Source organism: Hipposideros armiger, unplaced genomic scaffold (assembly GCF_001890085.2).
Source record: "Hipposideros armiger isolate ML-2016 unplaced genomic scaffold, ASM189008v1 scaffold_0, whole genome shotgun sequence".
Classification (NCBI taxonomy): Eukaryota; Metazoa; Chordata; class Mammalia; order Chiroptera; family Hipposideridae; genus Hipposideros; species Hipposideros armiger.
In genome coordinates, this window is record NW_017731350.1 from 2,418,893 (window position 1) to 2,433,282 (window position 14,390).

At 45.2% G+C, this 14,390-nt stretch overlaps 1 protein-coding gene across 2 annotated transcripts in view; it reads right to left on the reverse strand.

Annotated features, from left to right (window-relative positions):
* The window catches only part of MAPRE3 (microtubule associated protein RP/EB family member 3), a 43,985-nt gene extending 29,985 nt beyond the window's left edge, over positions 1-14,000 (reverse strand). Inside the window, exon 1 of one of the 2 annotated variants that reach the window (XM_019641814.1) lies at positions 13,565-14,000. The gene's annotated coding sequence lies outside the window, so the exon portion shown is untranslated. The remainder of the gene's footprint in view (positions 1-13,564) is intronic. The other variant, XM_019641895.1, reaches the window with a different exon arrangement.
* Positions 14,001-14,390: the final 390 nt, after the last annotated feature.

The following is a 14,390-nucleotide window of genomic DNA, read 5'->3' on the forward strand; positions in this document are numbered from 1 at the left end:
CTCACCAATGTTGACTAGGAGAAAAGTGAAGAGAACAACGCAGGAGGCTGTGTTTACAAAAAGCCCATTAATTCTTCATGCAAAACAATGCACCTTAGCTACTACCCCACCTGGCTGGAGGCCTGCACTGCAAGCTGTTTGTTCCTTCCCGGCAGGGACTGGCAGGAAGCCATACTCCTGCTTAGTCCTGGTTTTAATGAAAAGGAATTTACAAAATATCCGGGCAAGGTTCAGACTCAGCGAAGGGCCTGGGAAGAATGCAGAACACTGACCCTGCCATTCCATCTCCCCATGTTGATGCCGCACCGGACTTTCCACGTGTTTCCACCTTGCTCAGTTCCCTGCTATCAGCCCCTGGGACTGTTGTGCATGGTTAGCTGTGTAAATGGCTTCAGTTGTGCATGAAGGTAATGTGAATCCTGTAAGTGAAATATAGGCCACAACCAAGGGTGTCAGTCAGGATCAGGGTCAAAGTGGATGGTCTAGGACGACATGAGAAGGACAGGGGTCAGAGGAGGCATGGGCCGTAGGCCAAGTTTCAAAATAGACATGAAAGAAATAGGGCTGCTATATACAGTAGCTCAGTTAGTACACTGCACAAAGCACCCCAGGGAAGGGAGGAGTGAGGCTGAAATGGAACCCACACTCCACTCACAAAACTGCATTCCTGGCAAGGAGTTATATCTGCCTAGAGGAAGAACCTTGACTCCCAGAGGCCAGAGAGGCATGGCTCAGCAGGCCACCTGGGCAGAGAGTTGGAAACAGCCAGACCCACACAATAGCACATTGGAAATGTGACTGTCAAGCCTAGAGAAGGTCAGCTTCCTGAGGTTTTAGACACTACTGGTGTGTGGGCGGATAAGGGCTAGTGGCTGGGAGCCAGTCCATCGTGACAAGCGGCGACACTGGAGCTATTGGCTGATAAGCAGAGACACCTCACAGTTCTAACACCTTATCCAGCCAGACTCTGTGGTCTTCCTTCATCTTTGCTTCTCCTTCATCAAGCTCAGAGTAACCTAGCCACACCCTGGAGGCACAGCTCTACTCCCGAGATTTTAATTATGTTTAAATTATAGTGTAAAAAAACTTACTGGTAATACATGCCCATGTAAAAAAAAAATCCAAATATTACTCAAAGGTAAATAATGAAAAGAACAGCCTCTTCCAAATTTTAAAATTAAAATCTTCCTCTGTCAATAACCTGCTTACTGTGCATCCCTCATTTTCCAAACCTGCTTTCTGTTCTCACTGGAGCCTGTAATTACGCTGCCCCCTCAGTCTGCTGACAACAGCCGCCTGTCAGGTCTATAGCGCCTCCCTTCACCTCTGACCCCAGCGCCAGCTGCTTCACTGCCATCTTAAATTCTGCCTTCCCAGAAACCTTGCCCCAAGCATGCTGAGCAACACCAGCGTCCTGATGCTCGGTCACTGCTGCTTCTCCAGGCGAGGGGACTTCAGAGATGCAGCCCATTCTGAACTCATGGGCCTAACTCCGCCCTCGCCTCTGTGTAACAAGCCTCTCATTCATCTCGCGCACGCCCAGGCTCATTTCTCACAGTGGGCAATTCAGGCCTTCAAGATCTCACCCCCCCCCCGCTTCAGCGAGTGGGAAAGCTCTTTTCTTAGCAGGAACTCCAGTCATCTCCCTTGGACTTCACCCTACAAGTCAGGGGTAGAAACAGCCGTCCCCCCTCCTCCCACCAGTCTCAGAGGAAGGGACCCCTTTCCTCCCCGGCAAAACTACCTCTTCCCTGGTGTCCTCTAAATCATTCTATTTGCTCCCTTTCTCTCTTGCACCTGGATTATTTTCCTCAAAAAACCTTTGCCCTTCTGCCATCAAACACGCTTAGATCTCTTTATTATCAGAAATCATTCTAAGTCGACACCAAACTCTTAACTCTAATTTAAGTTGGTTGGATCACCATGGAGAATGATATATAATAATCCTATTAAAACCAACATGGAAGCAACCTAAGTGTATATTGATGGATAAAGAAAACGTGGTGTGTATGTGTGTATTACATATATTATTCAGCCATAAAAATAAGGAAATCTTGCCATATGTGACAACATGGATAGATCTTGAGGGTATTACACTAAGTGAAATAAATCAGAGTAGGATAAATACCATTATGACCTCACTTATATATGGACTCTAAAACAAAAAAACAAAAACAAAAACAAGAAACCATACTCAGAGACACAGAGAACAGACTGGTGGTTGCCTGAGGTGGGGGCGGGGGTAGGTGAAATTGGTGAAGGTGAAAAAAATGTACAAACTTCCAGTTATAAGACAAATAAGTCCTGGGAATGTAATGTATAGCACGGTGACTATAGTTAACAATACTGTATTGTATACTTGAAAGTTGCTAAGAAAGTAAATCTTAAAAGTTTTCATCACAAGAAAGAAAAATTGGTAACTATGTGTGATGGATGTTAACTAGACTTATGGTGAGGATCATTTCACAGTAAATTCAAATATTGAATCATTATGTTGTACACTTGAAACCAATATAATTAATGTTATATGTCAATTACATCTCAATAGAAAACAACATTATTTGTACCCTTTGCCTCTGTAATTCTACTTCATGGGATATATCCTGAAGAAATAACACACAAGAGAAGAAAAGCAACTTGTACAGTGATGTTCACAGCAGAAATACTTACACTTGCAAAGTGTTGGAAATACCCCAATTGCCCAATACTAGATTGATGGGTAAGCACACTTTGGTATCGGTATGATGGGATACCACAGAAAGAATGGGATAGTTGAGTGACATGGGAAATCGGAAGATGAGGCACATTTTAGTACACAAAAATACATATAAACAAAAGATATATGCTTATTACAATTTTGTATATGTTTGCTGATAACAAAAGAATTGTTTATAAGAAAAAATTGGGTCCCACTGCTTCTTCCGTTTATTCCTTTTCTCCCCTTCCCTATTGTTGCTCTCTGGTGACCATCCATTGCCTCTATTTTCTCTCTATCCGATTTCCCCCTTCACCCTATGCAATCTGGCTTCCACCTCCAGTGTTTTACTGGACTGACACCCTTAGCAATCATCAGGGTTTCCTTCCGGATAAATCCTTTAGTTAAACCAGTAGCACTGAAGCTCTCAACATCTTCTCTTCCCTTACTGCTGAAACCATCCTAAGTCCCCCACATTTCTTCACTTTTTTCCAAATTACGGGTAATTCTTGAAGCTATTACTTGGAGCTCTGGTCTTTGTCCACTGTACCCAAGACCTCTGGAGGAATCCCTTTCAGGGAAGCCACTCCTCCTGTGCTATTGACTCCCACATCTACAGCTCCGTCCCAACCTCACCCTCAGCTTCTGGTTCTATGTGACCACTCCACTTGGATGTCTCCAACTGCCACCTCTAGTTCTTCATGTCTAAAACTAAACTCATCTCCGAACTGTCTCTTCAACTTCCTAACTTCTGATTAATGTCACTCATGTTGTCCCAAACTCAGAACCAGCTCACACCCTCAATTTGGTAAGGGTGACCTTCGTGCAGTCCTCGTCACACACACATCCCGCTGTTCCTTCGCGGATGCTGCGCCTTGCCTCATGGAAAGCCCTCCCTGGTGCTCTGCCTGCTCATGGCCTGCTGCGCATCCTCAGGGCAAGCGCAGGCTCTGCTTCCTTTGTGAAGTCTTTTCTGCTCACTCCAGTTCACAATAATTATTTCCTCTCAGAAGTCTTTTTGAATTTAGACTATCGTACTAATGACACACAATACACTGTTCCTTTCACTTCTTTTGCTTGAACTCGCTTCGTCATCTGTCCTCTGTCGCATCCTGCCCACTCAGCTCCAGTGTGTCTCCCTTTGTGCAGCCTTCCCAGTCCTCACAGGCTCAAGGCCACTCTTCCTTCTAGGTTACCAAAGCACCCCTTCCCAGTGAGGCTGGCGTTCCCATCCCCTCGTGTTGTAGTAACTTACGTCATTTTGTGTCCGACTTTCTCGCCAGGATGCGAGTTGAGTTTCTTAAGGGCAAAGACCATGTCTTACACCATAAAACAGCAGAGATGTATTTATATTATATTACTGACATCTGATGGTGTCATATACACTAATCATTCCACATATCCACCTTATCTTCCAAACCAGACTACCATCTCTTTGTGGACAGGGGTTGAATCTCATTTCTTTTACATCCCACAGTGATTAAGAATACAAAACAGAAAGGACTTATAGAGTACTTATTGAGAATATACTTAGAATAGGCCTTGTGAAGACAATATGCAAATTTATATGAATAACCTATAAACCTGGAAACTATACTTTCCGGGGAATACAAGTCTTATCAAGTCTCAAAACACTGCACCTTGCTATTTTGGGGCCAGCACAACGTATCTCCGCACTTAGCAATGGCCCTGTCACTTAAAGGTGTTAATAGGATGCTCAAACCGGGAGCTTTCAGCTGTGAACTCTACCCATCTAAAATCAGAACAAATCAGAGACTAAATCAGAATCCCTGATAAGGGGCAATAATCTGTGGGAAAGGAGGCGGTGGGGGAAGGTGCGGCGGTCTGCCAAGAGTCTGGTGCTGCAGAAAAGTCTGGCTACACAGTACATATCACACTACCGGAGATAAGCCTTCAGTGAAACATTCCTCATATGGGAAGGGATATTTAATTTCATCCAGTGGTCCAAGGCCTGCCCCCTTTCCCATGGCACAACACACATTAGTCCAGCTATGATCTTGCTGACTCGGAGCAGCTAAGGTTTCATTTCTTACCAGTCAGGAAACACCATTTAAATTACAAGGTGACCAGGACAACAACAACGCCCTCGAGAGAAGATGAATGCTTCTCTGACAATCACTCTTTCCACGTGTCTCCAGCCAGCCATACCTAAAGGCTTGTTCACTAATCATCCCAGGTGGCAGGGGAGGCCTCCACCCCACTTGGGACAGGTGTTTTGGTAGTCAGAACCATTTGGAAGAAGAGGCACATCCTGCTTAGCAAACATTTGTCGCAGCAGAGGCTGAACTGTGTGACAGGCCATATGGCCCTCAATTCTAAGTCCCAGATCCCCAGGGCTCAGAGTTGGGCAGGCTCCCCCACTGGTAGAAGGCAGGTATCAGTCCACCAGACTGAGCCATTGAGGCAATGTACAATTTGTGTGTGGATGGGAAAGACGAGGTGAGAGGACAGCTGCCAGGTCAGCCCCTCCCTTCACAGCCAGCAGCTCCAGGGACCTGGTGTAGCAAAGAGAGAGCTGCCCGGTCTGTTCCTGCAGAGGACTTCTGTTCATCAGGCCACTGGCAGGCACCCAACCTTCTCCATCCATGGAAGAAAAAGGGCCTCTGAGCTGATGGCTGATCAGAATACGCCCAGGAAAATAGGGGGGAAGGAGGCTGCAGCAGGCTGGGCACAGTCTTCCAAACAGATCGTTCAGATAGGTACACAATCACCAAACATGAGAGAAAGTCTCAAATAAGGCTCCCAAGATGCTGGGGAACTGGGAATCCAGAAAATCTGAAGACGTGGAAAGACAGCCCACCCAAAGCAGCCTTGTGGTAAACAGGTTTTTACTGAAACTTGATTCATTTAAACAGCAAAAGTTAAGAGGCAAAGGAAACTATCTTAAAACGCTCTCTTTTCATGTATTCTTTTACATCTCATTTGAGTCAAGATAGATGACTTTGTTTGGATGGATGAACTTGGAGTTTCTTGGCTGATTGTAAGTGAGAGGCCCACACAATAATACTTCAGGCATGCTCTCTCTCTCCAGGAGGAAATGAAGTAGCTAGCTAAAGAAACACCTTTGAGAAGTGTTTGTAATTAATCATGGCAATAGTGAAACAAAGTAATCATAAAAAAATTAAATACCTTGTGATTGTCTTAGAGATTGTGCTACTACATGGAATCTATAAATCACTGGTTTAAAAATTTTGTAATAACAGTTATAGTTGCTTAACACAAAAATTTGGAAAACACTTAAAAGCACTAAGAAAAAAACCCATTCATTTATAATTCCATTATTTAAAGATAATTATGGTTTGGCATATGCTCTTCTAGTACCTTTTCACACTTTTTTGTATAAAAATGGTATAATTCTCAACATACTATTTTACATCCTGCTTTTTCATTGATTGTATCAAAAGTTTATGATACCAATACATATTCTTCTATAGGGTTTTAATGCCTGTGCAGTATTTTATCTAGATGAACCTGAACAACCCCCAATTGTTGACGCTTTTGGTTGTTTTAAATGCTTAATATTAATAATGTTGGATTAATAAAAACCCTTGTATGAGTATTTTTCTATACACCTCTGATTTTTCTAAATATTGCTAGGACAGCAATTTATGGTTTATGGATATGTGTCCTTTCATGGCTTTTGATATATGTTGTCAAAATCCCTGAGCAGATTTGAAGCCATGCTTCTTGCTCAGTTATTTTAAACATATCACACAAAGTGGTATGTATCTCCTATATATAGAAAATAGTTTCAGGAAAAAAACAATCTTACATGGAGTCAAAACACGTTAGATAGGCCAAGTCATTTATTTCAGGCAAATGAAAAGTCCAGCGCTCAAAACACTGATGTTATGCCAAGAAGTTGGGAAACCACATCTGGCCAGTTTAGCCAAGTTGGTAGGGCATGATGCTGGTGAGACAAGCTCTAGGGCCGAGGCGAGCATTGGCCAGTCAATTCCACACAGAGGAGAACCCATCCCAGGGTGCCTCCCCAACCTTGGCCAACTGTCACATGAATTTGTACTTGGGGCCAAAGGGAAGATTGGATGACGGAATGTGAATTACTCAGCATAACCCATTCTAATTCCTGGGTAAGGGCGCATGTGTCCAAATGATAGGTGTGTCATCTTTCTATAATAAGTAGGACATCTGGCTAGGAAACACAACTGACCAACTTATGAGAAAATTAGAAGCTTAATAATACCTAATAAAGTTGTCATAGTTTATCAGTAATTCCTAAGAGAAGCACTTAATACATCTCTGTATGAAAGGTGTGCTCTATCAGCCAGGCTGGAGCTAAAACACAGCCACCATACAGAGCGCGTCAGCTTTTCAGCTGGGGCTCCTTTAAACTTCCAAGCCCTCTTGATGTTACGTAAGAGGCATGGAGTCTTCATAAAGACCATATGCTCCTATGGTCGGATACCATTTTCATCCATAGTTGAAAATTAAATTAACTGATTAAAATAGTAATGATTATTTCAACTGGTCAAGAGAAAGAGGGGACTATTCTCAAGAAGGAAATGAAAAGACTGGGAAGAGGTGTTGACGTAGGAGGTCAATGAAGTATGCTGGGCTGCCAGGGGAGCGGCCGTGTTGGAAGGTCCTGCCAGCACTAAAAAGCCTGGTTTGATGCAAATTGGCTTGGTCTGCTGGAAGGAACCCTATGTGCCCCACGTAAAGGCTTCATGTAAAGGCAACTGCTTCTTTTGTACCAAAATATATTCACTGAAAAACAACCACTACCAATTCTACTGGCCTTCATTAAATTATAAAAGCATACATGTTTCTAGAAAATTCATATCTAAAAGCATATAAAGTAACAATTCCTTTTTGAGTCTCCTCTTCTACCACCAAACCCCACTTCTCAAAGGTGAACACTATTGTGGGGTTTTTTTTCAGTCTTTGGATGTTATTCCTGGGATGTTATTTTCTTCCCTCATGAAATTTATAGGAGTTTAAATTCATTTGTGTTCTCTGATCTGAATGGCCCTGGCTCATTAATTACTTGGTAGTCTCTGCCTTGAGCCCATCTGGAATTGCTGCCATCCAAAATGACCTCCCTTTACCTCTCTGCTCACTAGCGAGGAGGTTTCCCTCCTAAGATGGATAGCTAGCTCCTTTCCCTGGCACTTCAGATCTCCTGGATGCAGAAGCTGATCTGAGCAAAGTCATCCAGTAAAGCTACACATCTAATAGTAGAGAAAGTGAATCAAGGCCATGTGAGCTTTACTCACAAGCAAGAGCTCAGCAGCTTTCCCACTTCTAATTAAGATCACTCCTCAGACTGGCCTCCCCATCTGGAGGACCAACCGCCCCCACAACACACACAAACACACTGAGTCTGTGCTCTCCTCGTCAACTGCTCCTGCTCTGCCAGTCTTTTAGATAACCAGGTCAGCTGAATATATGGAGACAAAGGGGTATTTCATATACTCCTTTTTTGGCAGTTGAAATAACACTGTAAGTGCCAGGTTCTTCATAGGACAAATCTCTCTGCATGTCAAACACACAGAGAGGCCTGCCAGGAGATGGGAGCTACTGAATTGAAGACTGAAGATGGATTTAAGTCACAATAAAATTTTGAAAGCATTATTTTTTATTTTATACTTTAGTAATATAAAACAATGATTGCTACCTCTTATTAAGCAGGCACTCTACATGCTTTCTTTCATTTATTCCTCACAACCACCCTGTAGAACAGTCATTCCAGGCTTGGAGGTCCCACGACTCGCCCAAGGTCATGCAGCCCGGAAGTGGTAGGACTGCGGTTTGAACTCAGATCTGTTTTCTTCTAGAGGCCAGACTGCCTTACTTTTTCTCAAGGTAGGGACTAGAGGTCCCTATGGCTTCTAGGAACTATAAAAGGCTACATTCTGGGAGCTGGAAGAGAATCCTCTCGGCCCCCTTTCAGCCCTCTCCACCTTGCTTTCTGGAATGCAGCAAATTCACTGATAAGAAGTTGAGAAGACTTCAAACACCCACCTTCACATTTGCTTTATGTTCGATGACGCAAACTTAAATAAGAACAACCTTCCTGAAGTTGGAATGTGTGAGGCAAAATTATTTTTAAGGTGGCAAGGCTATTTAATTAGTGTGACACTAAATTTTGCCAGGCTTTGCAACATCTCAGACAATAAAACAAGCCCTTGTCTATAGGGCTAATTACAGACTACTAAATTATTTTTTATTAAAACCCTCTGGAATATTAAACATGGGGAATGCAGCAACGTGTTATTGTAGAATAGCTCTAGTCTGGAAATCTGGGTTCTAAGCCTGACTCAGCAACTAATAACCATCAGTGTTTACTTGCATGGTGTACATACTTTGTAGTATTTTCACATACTTGTGATATTAGTTGGGTGACCTCGGGCAAGTCACCTAACTCTTGGTGTCTCATGTCAAAATCTGGAAATGAGGACATTGAACTATATACCATTTGAAGTCCTCTCCACTTCTAACATCCTAAGGGGGGAGGACCCATGTCTTTGGATCTTTAAAAATCTGTAAACACATCAGGGCAGATGCATTCTAGTTGAGAAAAACTATATTTTCTGTTCAGCTTCTGAAAGACATTACTTGGCTAAATTCAGGTTATACAATTCGGGTATGACAACTAAGTTTGTGAACTCATACCTCATTGCTGAATGTTACCACAATCACCTTCAAAGTACTCCCCTTGGGAAGCTATGCACTGATGCCAGTGCCTAGTACACCCTTCAAGGTAATTTTGGAACTCTTTTTCTGGAATGGCCATCAGAGCTGTCATCATATTACCACTGATGTCCTGAATGTCATCAAAATATCTTCCTTTCAATATTTCCTTTATCTTCGGGAAAAGAAAGAAGTCATTGGGGGCCAGATCATGTGAGTAGGGAGTGTGTTCCAATACAATTATTTGTTTCCTGGCTAAAAACTCCCTCATAGACAGTGCCATGTGAGCTGGTGCATGGTCATGATGCAAGAGCCATGAATTGTTGGTGAAAAGTTCAGTCATCTAACTTTTTCACGCAGCCTTTTCAGTGCTTCCAAATAGTAAACTTGGTTAACTGTTTGTCCAGTTGGTACAGATTCAAAATGAATAATCCCTCTGATATCTAAAAAGGTTAGCAGCATCGTTTTGACTCTTGATTTGGACTGATGGAACTTTTTTGTTGGTGGAGAATTGGCTGACTGCCATTGTACACTTTGATGCTTTGTTTCAGGGTTGCATTGGTACACCCATGTTTCATCACCAGTGATAACACGGCCCAAAACATCATCTTGCCTCTCCCAAAGGTCTTGGCAAACTGCGATTCTCCTTTGCTTTTGTTCATCAGTTAGCTCCTTCGGGACCATTTTTGCACACACCTTTCTCATGCCAAGATTTTCAGTTAAGATTTTCCTGTTTCTCTATCAATGTTTACTTGGTCTGCTATGCTTCTCACAGTTAGCTGATGATTTTGACGCACAATTCGATGAATTTTTGCAATGTTTTCGTCAGTTCTGCTCATTACTGGCCACCCTGACCTCTCTTCATCAGTGACGCGCTGTCTCCCCTCAGAAAAAGTTTAATCCATTTGTACACTGCCATTTTCTTCATGGCATTATCCCTATACACTTGGACTAACATGTCCCTGATTTCATTTCTACTCTTGCCAAGTTTAACAAGAAATTTAATGTTTGTTCATTGCTCTAATTCAAGCTCAGACATTCTCACGATGGCACACAAAAACACGCAACAACAATAATGAACGCCACTCAGCAAGACACCACTACACGTCGACATGAAAACAGCCATGAGACACTGATATACCAAGGTTATGAAACCCTACTGAGCTGTTTGTACAGTGCTGCCAATGTAAGCGCACGGTGGCAAGTTCGCGAACCTGTCAGACCTTACAGTTCATAAGATATTTGCTGCCAGCTAGTTGGCTTAGCTTCTGGAGGGTACCATATTAAGGCTTTGGGCTGGATTCCCACATCAGATCTTTCCTCTGTTCAGCAGCCAACTACCACGCCTAATTCCAGCCAATCATCTTAGATACATAACCCAATAAAGTAGGCTGAACTGGGGGATTAGCTCAAATGGTAGAATGCTCACTCAGCATGTGAGAGGTAGCGGGATCGATGCCCACATCCTCTACTTCACTTTGGGCTGGCTGAGTGGCTCAGTTGGTTAAGAGCTCACTCAAGAGTGTGAGCTCTGAACAACAGGGTCGCCGGTTCCATTCCCGGCCCGAGCTGAGCTGCCGCTGCGCTGCCAACAGGTGGAAGGATGGCTCAGCTAAAAAAAAAAAAAAGTAGGCTGGCATGGGGGAAGGGCTTGAAGAAATCTGTCCTCACAATGCATGCACTCTCAGGATGATAGGTCAGTCATGGCATTGTCACACACTCAGGAATATGGTAAATATTCTTTCTCAGTTTTAAGACACACAAATCCCTTCTTCAAGTCTTGCCACTTCCTGGCTATTTTCATATTCCTGAAATTAGGATTACCTTAGAATCAACATATGTATAGAATTTGATCTAGTAGTGGTAAATTATTTTACCTAAAAGCTATTGGTAAATTGCTGGTGTGCCTTGCCTTAGAATCAAGGAAATACAGTGCTATAAAACCACAACATAGATTACACAGATTTAGGTATAACTTGGTTCAAATAATGTCCCTCTCCTGGATCTTAACAATTACATTCAGTAACAACTGGAGAGGCAATGTATAAGACACAGGTATTAGCTCTGTTTCCCAATAGTAGCAGTTTAAAAGGCATTCCATAATTATCTCATAAAACACTGGTATGGATTTCAAAGGCAAATTAACCCAAATAAAAACCACTGTGATGCTCTGCAAATGTACTATCCCACAGCAGACTGGAAAGGGAACATTTTACTCACGCCCTCCTGATCTATCTAGCCTTGACAAATTTTCTTGCTTCTTAATTCACAACCCTCCATCCCAGTAATATCGCTGATTCCCAAAATACACTCAACCCAGGAGGAGCAGCTCTCCAGTACAGCTGTCTGCTCCTGCCCTGCCCGGGTATTTCCGTGAGCTATGTGACACAGAGAGGACCACACAGAAGGAATGTAACTCTCAAGCCCCACAGTGCCCATCGCCCCACAGGCAGGTGCATCCCGCCAAACCCCAGACTGGCATTTGACACAGAAGAAACTGCACTGCTGCATGGGGGCTGTAGTTTTCCTGAACTTCATCTCTATGTTTAAAACTAGGGCGACAGCCGTCTTTGCTACTGTAAACTAATCTGATGGGCATGAGAGTGGGGAGTGGCTCTGAGGAGGCTGCCAATAGGCCATGATTGAGCAAAGTCAAGGAGCAAAATCGTTATTTCTCCCTGTCTGCCATCCCAGAAATTCCACCTTACTGGGTCCTTCAGCATGAGTTTTAGGAGTGAGCCATTTACTCCTCTTGCAGTAGTGAAAAACCCAAAGCCTCTTGTACAGTTTAACTGTACAGTTTATATTTATTGTGCATGTTTTCTAACAGTACACTGAAATCTGGAAGCCAGAAAAAAAAAATCAAAGGAAGTTGGCAACGCAGTACACACACAGTAGTTAGGAGCCCTCAAGTTCAGGCATGTTTATTAAGAGACAGCTTCTGGCTGTGGGCAACAACTCTGATTTCAGCTGGATGGTCTGCTGGGAAAAGAAAACAGTTCGGGATCCTCCTCTATTCCAAGATCAGGGAATGCAAGATGGGCAGGTGGATGGCTAGCAAACACTACCCAGGGAATCGCCCAAATATGCTAGGACCCCTATCAGGTGACAGCTCCCACAAAGACTCGCAGCTGCAGGAGGTCGGGGGTACACGCCTTCGACCTACACCATGGAGAAAGCCCAGTGCCTCTCCCTCCTCTCCAATCTGCACATGCTATACTAAAACTATTACCCAGTTGGTTACCACATGGAATTCACAGGCATCAGAGATCAAGTCCTGTCACAACCCCTCAATATACCAACAGTAAGCACTTGCTATGGATGACATCAGGCCTGTTTCCAAACCTCACGCTATAACAGGGTTGCACCGAGGGGGGCGGGGGGGGGGGAAATGCATTTTAAACAGTACGGCAAAATGCTTATTCACAACAACACACCGGACGCCCAAGAACTTCAGCTCCCACATGCAATCTTTCTCTCCCTCTTCCCTCCACGACCTACCTCCACTCCCTCTCCACAGCACCCGCCAAGGCAATACTGAGCCCACCATAGGGCCACCGTGCACCAGCCGGGGTTCACTCAACAGTAGCTGATCATGATGGGGCTGAACCCTTCCCAGCAAAAGCCACTCGAGCTCTCAGCAGCCAGTTATAACTGTCCAGACCCGCTCCCCACACCAGCCAGGGCAGGAGCGTGTGGGTAAGAAACCTGAGGCCCCAAGGTTTGGGCAGGCAGAATGTCTCCCCCTCCCCCAAGTCTCCCCTCGCTTTCTCCCTTGTCACTCTTTTGCCTGGCATATCACTGGGGAAACCCAGAAAGGCCGGAGATGTCAGGCCCAAGAGAAGTAAGGAAAAGAGACAAGGGCGGACGGGTGGCACTTGGGGGGGAAAATTCAGTCCAGGGCGGAGGTGCGGTAGCGCCGCATCCAGCGGGGAAGGACCCCCAAGGCGGGTCTGAGGGAGGGTTGGGGAGGGGGAGTGGCTCGAGGAGGCCTGACGGCTGAGGCCGCAGGGAGCCCCGGAGAGAGGGATGGACGGAGGGAGGCGAGTCGGGGTGAGACGCGGTTGGGGCGAGGGGGGGACTGGAGCGCGAGTGGGGAGGCGAGGGGGGCAGCCCGGTTCCCCTCCCCCAGCCCGGGCCCGGGCCTCCCGCTGACTCAGCCCCACGGCGTCTGTCGCCTCGGCCGGGACTCACAGTGCGCGAGGCGGCTCCGGTGGAGGCGGCGGGGGAGGGGACAGGCGGTGGGAGCGCTGCGGCTGAGGCTGCGGCTCCGGCCGGCGGCTCCGGGGCGGAAGGTCCTAACAGAGGCCGCCGCGGTCTCCGGCTTCAACGCACAGAGACTGCGGGGGAAGAGAGCACTGCGCAGGCGCGATGCGGCCACCGCTGTCAGTCCGAGAGGGGCGGGGCCAGGGCACCCGCCGTCTCCAAGGCAACCGGGTGGCGAGGGAAGGACAGCCCCTACCTCCACCTTGTCTTAGCAACGGCGGCGGGGAGGTGGGGGGCGACGAGAACAGTCTCTCTAGATTGTCATAGCAACAAGGAGAAGAACCCGCCTCAAAAATTTACCGCGGTACCGAGGGAACGCTCTTAACTTGTCACCATGGCAACCGGGAACAGCCCCTTCCTTTTTCCTTAGCAACAGGGTAACAATTCCTCCACCCTAACTAGACAGAGAAAGAACCATTTACACCTGATTCCATAGTAGCCAGATGACGGATTCTTATCTGTCTCACAGCTACTGCAAAGGGAAAAGTGGAGAATATTTTCTTCTCTTTCAACATCACCAGAGAGCTCAGACTGGGTTTTATCTCCTCTCTTGGTTTATGGCTTGCAATCACAGCCTGTTACTCGAATCCCCAAGTTCAATTTTACTCTACCGGTATTAAACATTCCTTTTCATTTCCTACCAGAAAGTCTATGCCTTTACTCCTAAATGGAGCTAAGAAAATCGTCTACATACATATCACTTGAGTTTTTATCAGCCTTATTGTCTCTTTCCCAATGCATTTGTAAATAATTC